Here is a 20,677-nt window from a genome sequence, read left to right on the forward strand (position 1 = left end):
TGTTTTCTCTTGAGGCAGTAAAAATACAAATTCAATTTAAATGCCTGAATGCTGCAACATGATGGTTGTTATTAATAATCTAACTCTTTCCAACTTCTCCTCAGAGTTGCTGTCTGTCAGCTACTAACAAACTTGTTTTGTACAAAATTACTGTCATGCATCTGGAAGAGTATTTAATGTTTGGACTGACCACTTATAAACCAGGTTTGAAGACTGTAATGGATTTACGACAGTTATTTAAACAGCTTTTGAAGTACTATATATTAATTATATCCATCTCTGTTAACGTCCTACTCAAATGCAACTGATTATTCATGTTTATGTTTTCATGTATCACCTTTGTTCTAGGATTATGAGCAATAAGCTTATTAAGTGATCAGAGGCAGCAATCTGCTGCCTTAATGAGCACAAAGCCAGAGAAGCGTCTTCGCTTTGCCCATTCTGAGTTCAGTTTCACACATTATGAACCCACCCGCAGCAGTACCCTGTGCCTGACGCAGAGGCTGAGCACATCTAGCTCAGAGTCTCTGAGTCTCCCTAGATGGCTACAGAAAAGGAGAAATGGGGAAGCATAAATCATTCCACACCAACAGAATGGTGCTCTGTTTATTCTCTTAATGCAGAGAGGTTAAAATTTTCTGCTACATTTACCAGAGCTTCATATCCTCTCACTGGCAGTCGCTATGCAGAGCTCTTGTCTCCACCACATCTCCAGTGTTCTCCACGCAGCCCTGTGCAATCTTCCTCCACAGAACCACGATCCCAAGCAGTGGAACCCTTCCATAAAACTAGTTTGGACATGTAGCAGGACAAAAGACTACGTTGCAGACTGTGTCACCACAAGTGACACAGGAGTAACTTTGTAACTCTACTTTATAAAGCTGAACATGATTTAGTAGATACGGGTGTTGGCACTGCAGTCAGTGGATCTTTTGGCAAGTCAAAAGACAAACTAAATGTTTTAAATTAGCATGGCAAGTATGAATAGCATGGCAGACAGAGTTTTAAAACTCAGAAATCTTTGATTACTGGTGTACTCCTTCTGCTACTGAGTATACAGATAACGAAGTGGGGTAATGTTACATCTGAAAAGTTACTCTGACCCACGAGTCTGTGCACATGCATCCACCACCTAGGGTGTTTTTCAGCAGGTATTCCTTCAGTGAAAGTAATTTTAGTTGTCTATTACAACCTCACAACATTGTACATCTGAAATGCCCAGCAAACAGCAAGGTAGATTATATTGTTCCAGTGAGACATTAAGTTCCACCCTATTGCAAACCACCCTGCTACTGTGAAGCATTTCTGAAGTTCATACTACCTTTTTAATAACAAAGAAAAGAAATATTTCTAGTGATTAGGGTATTTTCAATAAAACACATGCTTTCTAAAGGTCAATAAAATATGTGCTCAAATATACTTTCAATTCATAATCTGCAGTAAATGTAATATGGACAAAATTTAATCTCTGTCAGAAAACAGCCTTTACAATTTTGTGTGAAAAAATGTTCCTCATATACTGAAAACCAGCTCTTTGGTAAGAGGATGCTTGTTCCATCTCTCATGAACTGAAAGGATGTGTAAACAAACACCCACCTCATACAAAGATTTAAACTGGGATTCATATACGGCAAAGGAAGATTTCCCTTGTGATAAACAATTTGAGCACAAAGTGTTCCTTCAAGTCCTGACATAAATCTGTTCCTGCCAAGCTAGTATCTCATTGCGTCAGCCTTTCGCCTTCGCCACAGCGAAGTAGCAGCCCTACCACCTCTCTCCCTGGTTTCCTCACACTGCCCTCTTCCCAGAATTACTACCTCAGCTCCACTGGGCCAAAGAATTGTCTTTCCATCAGACAAATATTTGGTAAAAAAGTAAGAAAAATCCTTTATTTAAAAGAAACCTGACCCTCTAGCTAGCCTATCATTGAAGGACTCCCACGTGGACTGAGCAGACTTACTGCATTGCTGATATCCTTGCCCTTCCTTACCCCACCAGCTTTATACCCCCTTCTTGTTATTCCTACAATTTTTATTTCTCTGGAATGCTTTCGAAATGTTTTGACACGTACCTTAAGATTGTGAGATCTTCGACTGGGCTGAATGCAAGCAAGTGCTTTCGTGTCTGATAAAGCACTTATTTTTCAATGAGACAAAAAAAAATTAAAAGCATCTCTGCCTACATTACTTTCTCAATGACAGATATTCACAGCTTCTATTTTATCCATGGAAATATGGTATTTCAAATAAGATACATGATGTCACATTTATTCAGTTCAATGCCCTTTTTAATGGCACAAGATAAACACTAGCTTTGATAAAAAGCAATTTCTTCATCAAAAGTTTCATTTAATAGGAGCAGTGCCTAGCTCTAGTTTATATAAGCACTTACAGACATGTACATATAGTCAGGTGAAAAAGACTGTGCCTGCAAGTTATATTCTAAAAGGACCGCTATATACTCTTACTTCCTCAGTCTCCAGTTGATGAAAAGGAAAGGTACCAGTCTGTAAACAGGCGATTTGCCTTCAGAGTTTTTGACCATTCCTTACCGGAAAAGGGCACAAGAGGTCATATACAGTATTACATGCTACTTGAGTTTGTAAAAATATTTAGAACAGAGCTCTGTACATTTACCTAACACAGCCAGTGTGGCACAGACACCCAAGCATTCTCTGGGAGAACTGTGCTCCCACAGCTCCACTGTGCTGTGGGCTGCACAGTGCTACAGGAATTAATACCTCCCTAGAGCCCTCGATTTTTTGATACTTGAATGGTGCTACACTGTGCTGTGCACATACAACACCACCAGGAGAGGAAACAGCCCATGGTAGTGAAAACAGTGATTAACCATACTCAGAATTTAACTTCATAATATTTGCTGGGTGTCTATGACTTCCCTATACATTAGCCTAAGTTTCAGCAGTCATATAATCAATAAAAGTACCACTACCACTTACTGGCAATGTCAGAAACTACTCCTCAGAAGGACTGCAAGCTGTCTTGTTTGTCAATCCTTTGTAACTATTAGAACATGCTAACGTTGTGAATTAACACGGCAAGGAGCAATTCTAGTAATGCAAGACGGAGATGTGGTGGAGATGAAAGATACCACATTCCTATTCAAACAGTTCAAGATGTCTGAATAACTTTCAGTAATACTTACTTTTATCACTCAGAGCCACAAGACATCTCAATTGCAATCTACTTTAATCTCAATATTTCAAATACCATCTTTTAAATAAACACCAGCATTTAAATAAATCTTACCAAATCTCCTTAAATCGATTCTATATCCAAATACATTTTCATTGCTGATGCAAGCAAACAAGTCTATGCTATAGTTAAGAGTCTTTTGGATTTAAGCTGAAAAGACCTTTACTTGACAAATAACTTTAATTTTTTGTATCAGGAAATAACTGCTTAAAGCATTAATAAAATGGGATCCAACTCAAGTGCTGGGCTAAAGTTTTTTAATTGCTTTCTTCTTATTTCTGACTTAACCGCGACCAGAATGATGACCAGGTGTGGGTCTTCTATAGTTGCTACATGAGAAAAGTGAAGCTGTGACTGAACGCCATGAAGTTAGCAACACACTGTATTCTAAACAAAATACACTATACTGAAAAGATGAGTAACCAATGCACGTCCACTCACTTAATCTCTAGCATTAGTCCCCCGAGAGTTTGCAACAAGTTTTTTCTGAAGACGCTATGATAAAGCACCTCTGCTATAACCTCTCTGCACACTTCTGCTCAGAACATTTGCAGAATTTGTTTTTTAAAACATTCTCTATTTTTTTATCCTATGTAATACTTACAGCATGCCACACAGTAAGAAACAAAATTATGGACAAACAGTATTAAAAAAAAAAAAAAGAGGGTGGAATTGCAGGGATTGTATAAACTGGAACAAACCATACAGAAGAAAAACTCGGATTAGGTCTATTACAGCGGAGAAGATTGCAACGCTGGCAGCTAAACGACCATTCTTGCTCTGCTTTTTAAATCCAAGTCCACAGAGAAGAGAGAGGGTTTCTCTGAAACACACTGTTTCTCCAGATCTACGAGGCCACGCTTCTCTTGCCCGTCACCCCCTCTATCACCCACAGAACCCGACGTGACAGGAATTCTCGCCCCCCGCCCGCCGTCCCAGCGGCGGAGCTGACGCCGCGGTCCCGGCCCGGCTCCGGAGCTGCGCTGCCCACCCCAGCCGGAGCGGCTCCGGCACCGGCCGGACCGCGGGGTAAGCTCGCAGAGCCCCCGCCAGCCCCGCGCCAGAGCCGGGCGAGGGCAGGCGGAACGGGGCAGGAGCCGGACCCCGGCCAGCCGCCGGGGCCGGGAAGCCGCTGCAGGGCCGCGCCAGGCGGGAGGCGGGCGGTGGGGAGCGGTGTGGAGCCGCCGCCCGGTACTCACCGACTCGCTCTGAAACTTCCCCCAAGTTTCGGCGGCGCGGCGGGCGGCAGCGGGTGTGCCCACCCCCGGCGGGCGCCGGCACCATGGGAGCGCCTCAGCGAGCTGCCGCCGCGGCCAGCCCCAACTTCTGGGGCGGCAGCGACCGGCAAGAAACGCGACCGAGTGCGGCGGGGCGGCGGGCTGAGCCCGCACTCCTCCCGCGGGGCGGGGCGGGGCAGGCGGAGAGCGGAGGGGAGGGAGGGAGGGGAGGTCAGCACGGGGCGGCGGGCGGCGGGGAGCGCTCCCCAACACTCTTGCCCGCACAGCCTCCCCCGGCAGCTGTGGCTGCAGCGCTGGCACTCGCTTCCCTCGCCGCTGTCCTGCCCTGGCGGGGCGCGGGGCACCCGGCGGCCACCGCCACGTACTCCTCCTCCTCCGCCCCGGCAGCTGCCGGCCCGGCCACCGCGGAGAGGGGGTCAGAGCGGGGCCGGGGAGCGTGTCTGGCGGGGTGGGCGGCTCGGCGCGCCCTGGGGATCGCTGCCTCCCGGCCCGAGCCCCGGCCGGTGCCGCCGCTCGGGCTGCGCCGCGAGGCTCCGTCTAGGGGGGGACGGCGGCTACTGCAGCGCACATCCCGCCGGACGGGCGGCAGCCCGGGCTGTGCCGCTGAGAGCGGGGCTGACAGTCGCGCTGTGTTCTGGGAGGCGACGAAAGCGATTTCAGCGTGAAGGGGGTCTCAGCGTGCCACGGGCGCAGCTGCCAGGTGGAAGTGAAGTGGTCTTGGACGGCTGAAAGGATGATGGCACCTTCCGCGACCAGGTGTGTGGCAGAGCTGACGCAGGGCTGAGTACTGTGAGTGTAGACGGGAGCTACAGCAAAAGGGCTGCTAGTGATTGTCTAAAGTAATAAAAGCTTTCTCTTTTGGAAAACACTTTAGGAAAGAAAACATACGGAGGGAGCATTGTGTCATCAGTTTATTTAGGTGTCATCTACGTTGACAAGGTAGCAGAGACTGACCCACATGTGCAAAGGCAACCTCAGCAGTGACACATTGATCCTGAAGCCCTTTGTGAGGCCCCTGTCATGTGTGTGTCCCCACCTTCAAAATGGATCACCAGCCTCGTAAAACAAAGGTGGGACAAGATCCCCACGCAGGTCAGTGTTGTAAGAGTTTCACAATCATTCAGGAAGTCACAAAGTCCCCTCTGAAATTAACTGGGAGTAGAAGAGAATTGTATCTCACCCAAACTTTCTGCTGTGGTTTGGTGAGCAGGAATAGCAGTGCTGGCCTACGGGAGTTGACTCTAATGACAAGGAACAGTGCAGTTTTTGGCAGCTCTGGCTGCCCAGGTTGGTGCTGCCCTTCCCTTGCTATTGAGCCCAGTGCTCCCAGACTGGGAGCTGCTTGGCTTTGGGAGCTGGTGTTCCTCGAAGACTGACTTGTGAGCAGCAAGTGATCTGTTTTCAGCTGGGCTGTTGATCCAGGCTTACTCTGCCCAGGGCAAACAGGGTGGTTCCAGGGGGTTAAAGACATGTACGTGGCGTGAGATGGTCCTTAAGATGTGACCACATCAATTTTCAATTGACTTGGGGGAATTAAAATCTGACATGTTGATAACTATATGACAAAAATATCACTGAGGTTTTAAACTAAGGGCACACAGATTCATCTTCCTTATTCCTGAACCAGAACCATCTCTTGCCTTTTTCTCATTCAAAATCACAGGAACATAATCTTTTTAACAGTACTGAGCAATACCATAATCTTTGCATAAAGTTCCAGTTCTTACAGCTGGTCAGGGGATTCATACCCACATCTCCTGGGAGATGACTGTGCTGCCAAACTTGTGGTTGTTATTCAGGCCATTCATTCTTACCTCTTGCTACTGAAGCTCTATGGCGAAGCATGATTAATAACTCACTGTGTTAGAAATTGCAACCACAGCTCTCATCTGGCCCGGTAGTTTTGTGGTTGAAGCATTGTGTTAAAAGAGGAGGATTCCAGGTCCAGAGATGTTTATGGGGTTTGTTTCATACAACATTCCTATAACATAATAAGATCTGAGACTATGAAAAAGTAAATTGCATTGGACAAGTAGCAGTGAGAGCTGAGTATGTAAAATACCACATAGATAAACCAGAGGAAATAATTTACTCCTCCTCCACTATATTTACAAATAAATTTGGATAATAATAAATCCATAGATTTTAGGTTTATAGCTGCCTGGACTTTCTCTATACTAGATAAAGGTTTTTATTTCTTCACACGATAGGTAGTTTAGTTTCATGGGGACTAATGTCAAATACAGGAACTAGCCAACAAGACCAGATTTAGGCAAAAGCAGTGAAAGTAATTTTCAGTCAGAAAGCTTGTGAGGGTGTAAGTGGGGCTGGGAAGACAGGAGAGTGGTATGAGTGCAGTTTCCACATTGTCTGCAGCTGGCCTTGGTTCTGTGAAAGCACAGGTTCTGTGAAAGGCTGTGTGTAACTTGCGTGTAGGATAAATATTTTAAATTTTCTTAATCACCCCAATACAAATAAATAGCATAATAAATGATCAGTGGTTTTTTTGGCTTCTCTCTTATTAATAAAAAAGTCTATCTTTTAATAACAATTATTCTCAGTTTCTTTGTAGGATTTTGTGGGATATAATTCTTCTTCTGTACTGCTAGTCTGTGGTAGTAGTTTAATCACCCAGAGAAATTAGCTTTAAAGTACCCAAGATTGCTATGTTGTGAAGCATGAATCTTAAATTTAGCTCAGCAACAATATAGAAATTGTTGTATTTTTCATACGTCTGCTAGGAAACTAAAGCTATGTATCATTTCATCAATGCCCATGTTCTTCACTTTTTCATTTATGCTGTATTATCACTCTTCCAGATTCCATCCAATCTTAAAATGTCTGGAAAAGCAAGTTTGGCTTGAGTACACTCCGTAAAAATACCTGAATTCTGACCATTTGTTCTGACATAATATCCAGTGATGTATACACCTACTCTTTTCCCTGTACATGCAGTTGGCTGCTTCACTCCATTTCAAACAGTGTATTGAAAGTCCAGTCCTTCCTGAGCATGGTGTTCTGGAACTATGTGCAGAGGACAAAATGATGTCTGAGTCTGGTTTTGCTCTCTGTTTACATTAGTGTATAATGCAGTGTTTATCAACAGGATGTCAAATAGGATTCCAAAAGCTCAGTTTGTGATAATTCTTCATCTGAAAGAAGTTTCTTCACTGTTTAAAGTGTCTAAAGCAAGTGCTGATTGTAATTTCTGCCAGACTTGCTGTGAGTGCCTACTGTAAGCACTGGCTAAAATCTGAGCTTTTACAACATAAAGGTAGTTGTGTTGGTAAAGCCTGTAAGCCAAACTCCCTTTGCTTGATGTAGCAGGCAGTAGTTGCCTATAGTTGCAAAATGTTAATTTATGTGATTCTAGATCAGTATAATGTGGTACACATGTAAGGTCCATGCTACAAAAAAAAGGGGTTTTATTTGTCTAGTAGAGTTTGTATTGAAAGGAAATAAAGTGACATTTTGTTATTGAGCTTTTTGCTAATACAATAGTGCAAAATGCACTCTTAATTGATACTGCCTTACCTGCAGAGTTACATGAGGCCTGAAAAAACATAATTTAGTCTGAGTAGTTTAAAATTCCCTATGGTTCGAGGTTAAAGTGAGCATGAATATGTTTCTCTTGAGTGAGAAACTACTTATACTAATTAAAAAAAGAGTTTTTATTTTTCAAAACTGCATAGAAAACTGCAGGAAGCTAAGATTAAATCAAGACATTATTCATATTCTGCATTCATAACAGCAGCTTAAATCTAACCTCTTATTTTCTTGGCTTCTTGTTTAGCACAATCATAAATACAGAAAGTGCACAGGTTGGAAGGGACCTCAGGAGCTCCCCAGGCCAACCTCCAGCTCAATTTAGTGTCAGTGAAGAGGGCAAATCTTGCTACACTTTATGCAGTTGGGTTTCAAAAATTCTCATGTAAGGAGGCTGCACAGCATCTTGGGGCAAACTGCTCCACTACTGCACTGTGCTATGGGGTAAGAGATTTCCTTTATTCTCTCTGAACTTCTCAGTTCTCATTATGCCCATTGTCTTTCCTTTGTTCACCATGCATTGCTGTGGAGAGCCTGGCTCTCTCTTCTCAATGTCCTGCTTGTAGCAAGGGGAAGGCTGCTCTGAGGTGCTACCAAAGCCTTCCCTTCTCCTTGCTGAAGCAGCCCTGTCCCTCAACATCCTCTTGAGGAGCTCATACTCCAACTCCTGATCTGAGCATCCTGATAGTGCTTCACTGTGTCACTCCAGTTTGGCAACATCTCCCCGCACCACTTCATGGGCTTCTTTCTACCCAGGGCATGATTTTGCATTATTCCTGGCAGAATTTCACACAGTTCCTGTCAACCTGCTCATCTAGGTCCTGCTGGAAGATAGCCCTGCCCTTGAGCATATTGACCGATCCCTCCAGTTTGGTGTTATCCACAAACTTGTCAAGAGTACATGTTACATTCTTCAGATCATCAATACAAATATTAAACATGACAGGTATAAGCTACTGGCCTCTTTGCACAGGGACTATGAATCCGTAGGTTTTAGTAACACAACACATCTTTTTCCATCTTATCTAGATGGTAATAAAAAAAATGGGGAATGTAAAAGGAACATGTTGGTCTTTTGGAAATGAGAGAGAGATTGATTCAGATGAATATGTGTTTCCCCTTTTATGTCATGCTTTTAGAAAACTTAAGGGGAAAGAAAGTCCAGTGGTTGTAAAACTTAGGTGTGTAAAACTTAGTTGGTGTGGTGTGTGTAAAACTTAGTGGTGTGTAAAACTTAGGTGATAACCTTTATAGAGAGTTTGTAGGATGATAGCAAGTCAAAATTCTGTGCAGGGGATAAGCAAATTCTTCTTTCCTCCCTTCACCTTCTTAATGTTCTTTACTCATATAAGGAATAAGGATAGCTGAAAGAAGAGAAGCTCTCTTTTAATCTAAATTTCCAACATAAGTAGAATTGCAGAAAAAAGTACCACGACACACGATTGCTCACCACGAAAAGAAACCACACTAATAAAATGCATATTCCAACCATGATCAGACTTGTACCAAGAGCTGGGAATGCACAGTGCTTGCTGTATATAAAAGTAAAAACAATATTTAATAGCAGCTCTGTTCTCAGCCTCCGAATATGTGGAAAAATTTAGTTTGTGGGTAGTCTGGATTACTTCCTTTAAAGCAACAGAGCAAAGCTCCCCCAAATACTTTATATGAAAGCAGAATGATTACCTAACCAATAAATATCTGTGGAAGCAGAGAATTTTCCTCTAAGGAACTAATCTCCAAGGAATCAGTGTGAACATGCATGCAGGATAAGAAGGCACAGGCAAAGCAAGAAAGGAAAAAAATGAAGAAACACTCTGCCACAGCCCGAGGTCTCTTGCTCTCTTTCTGTTGTTTTTAAGTCACCCATCATGTCATTATCTACAGCTAATACAAAACAAAGACCTGTCTGGCTATGTAATGAATACACCGACTTTCTGGTTCTCTGAGAAAGGTGTAAATTGCAGTATTTTGCTTGCTTTTTTCCCTGAAGAAGGAAAATGGAGGAGTGTAGAAATGAAGTGTTGCTTCAACTGAAGTATTTACTGCTCCTCTTTTTTTTGAGGTAAGAAATATCAAAGCTGGTGTCCTGGCCTGTTTCCAGCAGTATGCAGGTTGTGCTGCATCGTAGATGTCCCATTAACCAGAAGAACTTCTCCAAATGGACAGTGAAAAACAGAAATCAATTTTATAGTATGTATATGTAGATATATGTATTTAATGCATATTTATATATATTGATGTGTGTGTGTGTATATATATATGTGTATATATATATATATATACATATACATATATAATTTTATGAATGTGCTAGTGTTGCCCTCTGGATCTTAAGTGAATCCCATCCTTAGTCTTTCAAGTGTTTATTGAAGACTGTGACCAGGCACACATTGCAAAGCTGGAATCCAGAGCCTGAGACCACTTCCTGCACATATGTGTTCACATTTTCCTCCATGTCCTTCTGCCAATAGACCAAGTTTAGGTGTCTGGTGAAGCTGCTGCCTAAAATGCTGTCTTCTAAAGTGTCTCAAAGATTTAAACTCTTTAAAAAAGGCTCTCTTGGTTGCTTTCCTTTGTTTGAATTCTGAAATTCTAACATGTTAGAGACCTAACTGGTTCACTTCTCCAAGTATTTTGCATTTTATTGTTCAGAGCATGTGTGCATTGTCTACTCTTGTTTCATTGCTCTCCACCTCAAGTTCTTTGGTCTCTCAGATTTAGGTAGAAAGGAGAACTCAGAAGCTGGAGCAGATACCATGCTTGATTATTTATGTACTTAAATTCACTTTAAGCTAAAACAGTAGTGGTTACCATGCTAAAGACAACAGACAATAATTTGATCAAGGTCACATAAAGTATGATACTTAAATTTCTTGGGCTAGTTGAAGAATGTAAGCAAAGTCAGGCAGTAACTTTTTTGTTGTTGTTTTCTTTAAGTCTTCAAGGAACAGCAGCATCCTTTAATTTATGATTCAGCTTAAGGTCTCTAGTTGACTGATCTTAAGCATTTGTGACAAGGCACTTAGACAGACTGATAAAACATGTGCTTTTGCCGTATCCACATAAAGGGTGTGCTTCTGTTCAGGACAACATTAATCTTTTTCTGAAGAGCTTGGGTTTTTAAAACAACTCAGCATTTTGAGGAAATTATAATATCAATAGAGGAAAATCCTGACATGTATTATTTTTTCATTCAAATAGTCACTGGGCAGTTTCTTTCAAAGCAGAATATTTTTATGTACATGGAAGTTCCTAAAATGATGGAAGGTAGCACTTTGACTCTTCAAAAAGACTGTGTTTGTTCACATGCTTCCAAGTTCTACTCTGTATGATCCATCCAATCAGATGTAAAAATCAGACCCACAAGTAGTTCCCTGGTTTCCCTATTACAGATCACTTATTGCAGATGCAATTACACCGATAATTCTCCCATCAGAAACCTTAATGGAGCCATAACCACCTTACAGTCAAAACAAAGATTTCTAGATCCTTTTGTTCTAACATGACAAGTTCTTCTCCTCTATGAAGTCCTCCCATGGACTTTCCATTCCATTCATAGACAATCGTGTGGCTGTCCATCAACACAATCTCTTGTCCTCCAGCCCTCAATCACTGCCTGGTTGATATTCCTGCACACTATTTTTTCAAACTCTTCCTCCTGCATGCTTATACTTTGATAATTCTTAGTGCTCATAACTGTACTGATGGCAGCAGGGACTCAAATCAGCTGATACAGAAATGGCTTCAAGAGTAATCCAATTTGGGGAGTCTCCAGCCTTTCTGGTCAATGGATTGCATAACAGTATTTTATGTTGGATGAAAGCCATGTGATGCATACCACGTATCTTGGGGAGGCCAAAGAGCAGGAGTCCTGTGAAAAACAGTGTTCTTACACAACTCCTGAGCTCCATCATGAGATGTGGGGCAAGCTAAATATAAAGCTGGGTTCCAGGAAAATAGGTGACTTCACTCTAAACAGGATCTCATGACTACTTTTCATTGGCGGAGACTCAAATTGAGCAGTAGCTCCTATACCAGAGCAGCTCACCTGCTCATCATGTACTTAATGTGCTTGACATGTCACTATTTTGACATGGTATCTACAATTGAATTACTGAGAAGCCAAACACAGCTGAAAGCTATGAATTAGCTACTCATGGTATCGATCATTCGTGTATCCTAAAGCAGGATTTACTGTCCTTTCCTAATTCTTGGTATTTTCTTGCCTAGCTTTCTAACTATCTCAGTGGAAAAAAACCCCTTATCTTCTAAAGCCACCTGTGTCAGATTCACAAGTTTATTATTAGAATGCTTTCTTTAATGTGTAATTCTTATTTTCTTGCTAAAATTTAAATTCCACAATTCTCCTATCCACAATCTATTACCTGAAAATGGTAATGAGGTTATTCTCTTCTGTGTTTGAAAATAATAGCCATGTACTCTAGAATTTTTCCTGTGTCTTAGGCTGAAGGGTCTCTATTTTTTAAGTCTTTCATCATAGATCACATTCTCTTTGCTTCTAATTGTGTGCACTGTTTGGTGCTTTCTCCAGTTGCCCCATGCCTTTTCTGGAATACAATGCCCCAAAGGGACCTAGTTCTCTACATGACTTTATAATAGTGCTCAGAAGAGAAAGGCTTGAAGGCTATACTGCTATTTATAAACCAGAGCATTAAATTTCATTATTCCCACCTAAGTGCAGTACATCTTGTAGAATTTCATCCATTTTTCACTGCACCACTTCAATTTCTCAAGATGATTCTGAATTTGAATTACGTCTTTCACCACTTTCATGTTTGCACATCTTTTAAACTTTGTCTCATCTGCCAGCTTATTAAGGCTGTTGTCCAGAGTGTTAAGAAAAATTTGAATGAAGTCAAAACAAAGAAAGGTCCTGAAAAAGTTCTAATTTTGTGATATGACAGTATCAAAATAAAGGCAATGGACTTAAAAATATACACATCAGCAAATTAAGTTTTATGCTACTACTTTTCCTTTAAAGGGTTTGCAGAGAGTTTAACTGATTCTACATGCTTTTTGGGTTTGGCTTTGCTTTTTTTTTCCCCTGTGAGTTGAAGTTAGATTGATTAGTTTATTATTTCCAGGCTCTTCACCCTTTACTTTCTCCCTTCTTTTTATATAAGGCAGATGTTATTCTTTGCCCTTTCCCAGACTTATATCTTTTAGCCATTTTTCACAGATTCTCAAGTAATTGCTAAGCTGAAGAATTCACCTCATTCTTAAAATATCCCAGGCCATAGTCTATCTGATCTGACTGACTTGAGAACATTTAATAATGCTCTTGTGTACTATTTCTTCCCTGTTTTATATTGAGTACTTAACATTTTGTCATGAATATTAATTATGCTAGTGATGTGTCTGCAGCTGACACGCAAAAAAGGGTTTTAAATACTTCAGTCTTCTTGGGATCATCAGTTATGTCATTGCCTTGCCTCCAGTCTCACAAGTAGGCACAAATTCTCTCTCTCATTATTAATGCATGTTTCCTTTTAAAGTGTTTTCTAGCTCCATGTTCAGTTTATGCCTTAGTTTTCTGACTGGATCATGCACATGTGCTGTTATTTTATATGTTTTAGAATTTGATCTAATTTCCACATTTCAGATGGAACTTTGTGAGTTTGAGATCAAGTAAAACTAAACTAATCTCTCTCAGTACATTTCGCTTCTGAGAAGCATAGCTTATGTTTTCTGCTACAACAACTTAATTACTTTTTCCTTGGACTTTTTTGTTGACTTCAGTTGGTGAAACCTGCCTACTTCAAGTCCATGATTTTCTCTTTTTTCTCTATTTTCTTCCTTAAGATTTTATGCTGTATAATTTCAGTCACTGTCTCCAAGTCCCCTTTCATCATTCTTTTCTCAAACACCTACTTTTCACTGGTAAGAAACACATTCAGAAGAGCCTGTACTCTCTGTTTTTAACACAGAAACAGAAGTGGTGACCAATGTTTTTCAGTATAGAGCTTGCTAATTGATCAATGTCCTGATGTTTCCTTTCCTACCCATTCTTTGGATAGTTAAGTTCTCTTGTGACTCTCTGGTTCTATGCTTTGGGTGTTGAATGATTTGTCATGTTATTCATAATAAAGGCTTCCACTTTGTATTCTCTGTTTATGTGGTGTGGTTTAATGATAGAAGCAGCTGAGTCTTCCTCTCCTTTCACCATCATCCACAGCCTTTTGATGAGTCCAACTTTCTCCCTTGTCTAGAGTTCAGCACCAGTGCAGAGCTATGTCTTTTAAAGTTAGATTGCCCTACTATGTTAGTTATCTTACTCATAAATCTGTTTTACCAATAAGGTCTTTTTTTGTGGTCATGTTTTAGGTATCCTTACTCCTCTTGTTGATTTCTTGTATCTCCTCATGATTTCAACTTCTCTATTCCTCCCCAATGCACACAATTTTTTAAATTAAATTTGTTCAATTTTGACTTATATACCTTTACAGTCATACAGAAGGTCACATACAGAATGAACACATGGTATATAAAATTAAATCTAAGCATGCAGCTGTTCCCCTGTTCTTTTTCTTCAAAGATTTTTTACAGGATTTTTGTTATTGACTATTGGAAAGACCTAACAGACAAACAGGGAAAAGAGGTCTTTTAGCAAAATCCTGAATTGTATTGTGCTTCTGTTGTTCATTGTTTGCTTGTGTCTAGTGCAGTTTAGATAGCAGCCTTGAAGTCATTTGCAAATGCAATGTTTAAATGGCTTCAAATAATGGCAGTAACATCTACTTAATGTTGTTTTGTTATTTTATTATTAATCCAAATTGTAGCCCTGAAGTGGAGTACCGATAGATGTGGCCTTTCCAGTTGCCTTTGACTGTACTTGATAACATTCCATCCATCCTGACACTTGTAAACAGATGCTTGGATATCCAGCCAGCCAAAACCTCTGACACAGCCCACATCTAGAAATAGCCCATAAAGAAATAAGCCCATAAAATAGTTGACACAGCCAAGAGCATGTCCCTGTTATGTTGAGACTTGTGCTACTTGCTGTTTAATAGCAACACTAATAACTTTGACCCCAGGAGTTTTGCTCTAGTAAGAAACTGTCACAAAACTGCTGTTTCCCATTTTCATAAATTCAATCTTTCACTTCTGTAATTTTGAATTAGTAGTTTTCAGCTATAACTCGTAGTGCAGACATTGGCCTGACAATGAGGAGGCAAGCAGCCAGGGCTGTGGACTCAGGGTTGAAGGTCTGTTTGCCTCTGCCCTCACTCTCAGATCAATCCATGCCTGGTCAAAGGCATATTGGAATATTCCTGTTGCATCCTAGAAATTTAATTCAAAATATTAAACAAGGCAATAACTTCCCCAAGGACAGGGAAATGTGAGGGAATTTTGTAATTCTGAAGATGCATCTCATAAAACAGTGTAGCTTCTGTTACTTGTGGAGCACAGGCGCTGTTTATGTCACCCTGCAGAAGAAGTGGCAGCTCATAGCTGCCTACAGGACTGGAACTTTCAAGCACCATCCATTTACCTGCAGAGGAGAAATAGCTGGGAAGGATGGGCTTGGTCAGGCAGAGCAAGTATTACAACAGTAAGATTGCAGTCTTTAATATGTACATGTTTCAGTGGTTTCAACAAAATACTGTCATGACTGTATATCTACTCATATGTTGGTACTGCCTCATTTATTTATTCCTCACACCTGATGATTTCAATGAAGTTTAGAGACAGTAAAACCAGAACAGTGTGGGAAGTTTTGAATAACTATTGAAAAGTGAAACACAGGCATCTCTAATGCATAGCATCACATAAAGAGCCTGCATACATCCTGACAGATAGGCATCATGAAATACAGGTACACACCATTGTCTCCAAAGTGCTTACTCACATGGGAAGAGAGGGGAGATTCAGTGTGTGCATTGGGGAGGAATAGAGAATTTGAAATCATGAGGAGATACAAGAAATCAACAAGAGGAGTAAGGATACCTAAAACATGACCACAAAAAAGACCTTATTGGTAAAACGGATTTATGAGTAAGATAACTAACATAGTAGGGCAATCTAACTTTAAAGGACATAGCTCTGCACTGGTGCTGAACTCTAGACAAGGGAGAAATTTGGACTCATCAAAAGGCTGTGGATGATGGTGAAAGGAGAGGAGGACTCAGCTGCTTCTATCATTAAACCAAGCCACATGAACAAGGAATATATAGTGGAAGCCTTTGTTATGTATAACATGACAAATTACTGAACACCCAAAGCACAAAATCAGAGAGTCACAAGAGAACTTAACTATCCAGAGTGCTTGGTTTCTGGGAAGCTCCCAGCAATTCAGACCCACCTTGTGCTCTGCTGAGGTTCCTCAGGGACTACAAGGCCCAGATCACAGGTTTTGGTGGGTGAAACACACTGTTCTGTGAATTGTCTTTTTTCTCTCATTAATACTGCCTTATCTTTGTATAAAGTCCCCCTGTCTGATACATCTTTCTGCTCACAGTGCCTTCTTTAGAGCACGCCACAGTCACTGCAGTGCTGGTGGTGCTGGTGATTGCTGGGGATAGAAGGGCCACTGCTACAGGGGAAGATGTGAAGCCTTGCCACCCTGAGGAGTGTGACAGGCAGTGCCAGGAGGAGTACATGTAGCTGTGTACCTTGATTCTCCAAGCATGGCTGACAGAGCTGCGTCCAGTCTTCACTTGTACTCCTCTTGTACCAAGTCCTATCTTCTGTCTTTTAGTGAAAGTAATTTAAATGTAACAAAAAAATAAAACAGGACTGGGCAATGAGATCGCTCACTAGGGCCCATATCACCGCCTTCACTTAACACACTCTTTGGCATAGTTTTGACCTGAGTCAGCAAGTGCTAAATAATGCCAGAGGGATAGGACTGGCTGGGAACTGTTTCCAGTAGAAACTACGGAGATGACTAAACCACTGGACCTGGCTCCTTGCTCTTAGACTGTCCTCCAGCACTCTCCCAGCAGTATCTGAATCCCTGGGTATGCAACATGGTACACATCAGGGGTATGCGGCACATTGCCGCTGTTTCACGGTATGAAAACACTGGTCTGGCAGACTGAAACCTGAGCCTTCACACAATTTTAGCAACAGCACAGAAATAATCATTATACTATACAAGTACTGGATGGGGGCCCAGAGGAAACCATGGCCAAAAGCTATGTAGAGTGGGCATTGCCCATCAGTGACTGATTCTGTTTCACTTAGTAGTACAGATGTAGACATTGCCATCTGCCTACTTGAGCTGTCTCTAATTAATTTCCATAGCTTAAAACTTGGTATCGTGAAGACAAAGGGGTTTTTTGTCACACTCTATGCAAATATCTACCAGTTTTCTGTCTATGAAACTCAACCAAAACCTCTCTTTGAGTCAATGCACTCAGCTTTTAAATGGTGCTTTGTGTAAACTTCTGGGAGCTTTCCTCCCACCTAGCGATCTCCAACCACAACCTTCCCTTCCCCCATCCGGACACAGCTGTTGGAGACTGTAGTTCAGAAATACAGAGTTGGAATTAAAATTACTAGAGCGGCTATGCTCATTGTCTCAATTGCTCCTTTCAGTTGCTGCTCCATATGTCAACCTTCACTTTCTGGGATGTCTTCTATGTAAAAGGAAAACATTAATATGTACAGACATTAATATTCTTTCCTAGTGTTTACTAGCCCTTTCAGATCCCACCTCTCTCCTTCCCTGCTTTCAGCTGCACAGCTCTGCTTCAGTTCAGGTTAATGTTTTCAGAGGCTGAGGCTCCTTATGATCATTCCCAGCACACTTTTGTAATTGAACTATGAATTTCAAAGATTTTCTGGAGGAAGAGTATCTTATCTAGTAACTTATCCAGTTATTTGCCTCTGCACCCATGAGCCCAGTACCTTGGACTCACAGGCTTTTCTGTTATAGGAAGTCAATTAACTCCTTCCCCATTGCATGGTGGGGGAAATTATGTTCCCTTCCCCACTCTCAGGATTTATTTATGGTCTTGAAAGTTTTTTATATATATCTGATTGGAAGATCCATCTGAACAAGCACGTTAGGGGAAAGGAGACAAGGAAGATATTTAATGCAAACAAAATTTTAATGCTGTTTTGAATTTACTTGTTCTTTTTGCATCATTACATCATAAAACCCATAAAATCTTAATGCTAGAAGATGGTTGCTGTTCTGAACTCTGCAGTTTAAAATATTGGCTGTTCCTTATCTGCCAAGTTCAAATAAGGGCCATACCACAGGGCCAGGCCAATCACGTACTCATGAGAGCTTTGCTCTGCACAGCATCTGCAGCAAGAAATGCAGCACCTGAATCCAAGCAGAACAGCCACTGCAAAAAGGTACTACACTGAGCACTGAGACATGTACTTAATGAGATAAATAATTAAATGGGTCCTTGCTTGCCAACATTTGAGGTCCCTTTCTACAGCCCATGGGGTCTGGTCGGAGAGCACCAACCCCAAGAATGGGCTTGGTGTCTGATGAACAAAACAGGGCTGAGAGCTGTGGTGAGCTTTGAAATAACAGGGCTGTGGGACTAGAGGGAAAAAACCCAAAACTTTTGTACAAGTCTCATTTGCACGATATCTATCAAGACTTCAAGTCAATTTGTTCATGAATTATTGAAACAAAATAACTAAGTTTACAAATATACACAATATTTTGTATAACAGTCTAATCCCCATCTGTCCCTACTGGGTGATAACTGTCACACTTTTTTTCCCAGAAAATTAAGACCATGAGTATTGTTACAAAAGTGAAATTTGAGTCCAATGAGCAAATTTTCCATTAAACTAGGCAAAAAAGCAACATTGATGTTAAACTGTGCTTTCATTAATAGTAAAATGAGCTAATGAATGCTATTAGTTACAGTTTTGCTGCTTATTATTTTTTGCCATTTTATTCCTAGACCTTGTGGTTTTGTTAAAATAGGAATGATAAACATCTGTAGTGTCCAGGGTCACAGACTGAAATGGCCTCTTTCAAAGCATATGGAGCCAATAAAACTGCAAAGCCAGGTCTTAAACAAAATCCAGTGCTGACAGAATAAGACTGAAATATACTCACTTACTGATTTTTTTACCTAGTTACACTTGATGACAACAGATGAGAATGACTTGATTCTTACTGATTCTTGGTCCTTTCTCCTGCTATAATTGCCTGGATATCTCCATGTTTTCTCAAAATGGAGAAAAGGATCCATTTGCCTCCTGGTAAGAATGATCACTTTTCTTTCATATTTCCAGACTTTTTACAGCATTCAAACATGTACCACTTTATCCTGTAAGTGTTGTATCACTATACTCCAAATAATGAATTTGATATGAACATTGTCTTTCTTACCATTTTTAATATTTAGCTCTCCTTTTTCTTCCCTAGCTCAACGTTTTGTTCTTTCTCCCTCAGAAGGCTGCCAGCTTAGTCCATGGTTACTACCTCTTCCTGCCTTCTCTAGAGATATGATGGAAGTCCTTTGAGACATTAGATGTGGAAATTTCCTTTGCTGGTATGTCTCTCACTGCTTTTTCACTCCCTTTCAGAGTATTGAGCCATTATTCTGCCCATCCCAAAATTGCCTCTTGTATTTCCTTATAAGTAAAAAAAATTCCTCCAAGTTCCCATAATGTAGTCTAACAACATATTTTGTAATGCCTTGAGTTATTAAGAGCAATGTTACCATTATTTGTGCACTCTAGCTATTTATTTATCCATGTCCTGGCCATTGATAGACAGCAGAACAGCTGACTTCCATCTATTAATGTAGGGGTTTCGTTCCTTTTTTAAATCAAACCATCATCCTTGAGATGGATGAGGCTCCCCTCCTCTGTTTCAAAGGCACAGTCCATGAAATTTTTATTGAATGTGAAATGCAGCTTGGAAGGGCAGAAAAAAATTGCTGCTGTGACCATCACAATACTCATTCTTCTCCTTACTGTTTCATAAGCATCAAAAATTGGCCCGAAAGGTAGGACTCAAGAAAATCAGGGACTCAAAACTAGTTAAACACAGCAATTAGAGCAATGTCCCTAAAAGTGTCGGAAGCAGCAAGACTTACTAAAGGTATGCCATTACCTGATAATCCTGCCTGCAGGGACAACAGGGATGTTGGTCCTGTATATCCTCTGCTGATCTTCTGTGCTATTCCATAACATTCTGCTCATTTCACAATAAGTTAATGAGCCTACTGTGTTGCAACTTCACCCCAGAGCTACTTAATTCATTGGGCTGGCAAGTGTACTGTGTACTGGGATGATAAATACCAGCAGAGTTCCCAGGTCGGCAGGGTTTGTGACATGACCCCTGTTTGTAGTCTGGGCAGAGTCTGGGAGTAGCATGAGTGCCTCCCTGCCAGACTGTCTTGTGACCAAGGTACCTCAAGGGCATTTAAATAAAGGCCTTGTCCCTCCAACTAGACACTGGTTGATCCCTGTTTTTCCCTACCAGAAGCTATTCCACATGATGGTGGCAGCATCACTGCCAGTAACTGTGAGAGAATGGTTAATACAGTGATTTACCCTGGTAAAGGAAAAGGCCTTAGAAGGTGCACGAACACATGGGTTGGCTGTTTAAGTTTGACAAATACCGTCTTTGGATTTGACTCTGCTAGGCTGTGACTCTACTAGGCTGGGTGATTCAGTTCACCCTTCCTCCTTTCCAAACAGTTGGGTAGCCTGGGAAGTGAG

At 41.2% G+C, this 20,677-nt stretch overlaps 1 protein-coding gene across 3 annotated transcripts in view; it reads right to left on the bottom strand.

Moving 5' to 3' along the window:
- Window positions 1–20,677, bottom strand: part of GHR (growth hormone receptor) — a 150,270-nt gene that overhangs the window by 114,228 nt on the left and 15,365 nt on the right. The window contains exon 1 of one of the 3 annotated variants that reach the window (XM_085043093.1): window positions 4,415–4,618. The exons of 1 other annotated variant lie outside the window; for it this stretch is intronic. The gene's annotated coding sequence lies outside the window, so the exon portion shown is untranslated. Of the gene's footprint in view, window positions 1–4,414; window positions 4,619–20,677 lie in introns of those variants that run through there. One more of the 3 variants, XM_085043091.1, reaches the window with a different exon arrangement.

Source organism: Lichenostomus cassidix, chromosome Z (assembly GCF_008360975.1).
Source record: "Lichenostomus cassidix isolate B80296 chromosome Z, HeHo_3.0, whole genome shotgun sequence".
Lineage (NCBI taxonomy): Eukaryota > Metazoa > Chordata > Aves > Passeriformes > Meliphagidae > Lichenostomus > Lichenostomus cassidix.